The 458-nt window shown below is 37.3% G+C and overlaps 1 protein-coding gene across 2 annotated transcripts in view; it reads right to left on the reverse strand.

Moving 5' to 3' along the window:
• The window catches only part of LOC107663165 (serine/threonine-protein kinase PAK 6-like), a 47,901-nt gene that overhangs the window by 2,301 nt on the left and 45,142 nt on the right, over nt 1-458 (reverse strand). The window lies entirely within an intron of this gene.

Raw genomic sequence — 458 nt, forward strand, 5'->3', positions numbered from 1 at the left:
ATCCATCTATCTATCTATAATCTGACTCTATCTATCAATCCATCCATCCATCATCTGACTATCTATCCATCCATCTATCTATCTATAATCTGACTCTATCTATCTATCTATCCATCCATCCATCCATCCATCCATAATCTGACTATCCATCCATCTATCTATAACCTGACTATCTATCCATCCATCCATCCATCTATAATCTGACTATCTATCTATCTATCATCCATCCATCCATCCATCCATCCATCCATAATCTGACTATCTATCCATCCATCCATCCATCCATAATCTGACTATCTATCCATCCATCCATCCATCCATAATCTGACTATCTATCCATCCATCCATCCATCCATAATCTGACTATCTATCCATCCATCCATCCATCCATAATCTGACTATCTATCTATCCATCCATCCATCTATAATCTGACTATCTATCTATCCATCCATACATC

The sequence above is a fragment of the Sinocyclocheilus anshuiensis genome, unplaced genomic scaffold (genome assembly GCF_001515605.1).
Source record: "Sinocyclocheilus anshuiensis isolate Anshui unplaced genomic scaffold, SAMN03320099.WGS_v1.1 scaffold767, whole genome shotgun sequence".
NCBI lineage: Eukaryota > Metazoa > Chordata > Actinopteri > Cypriniformes > Cyprinidae > Sinocyclocheilus > Sinocyclocheilus anshuiensis.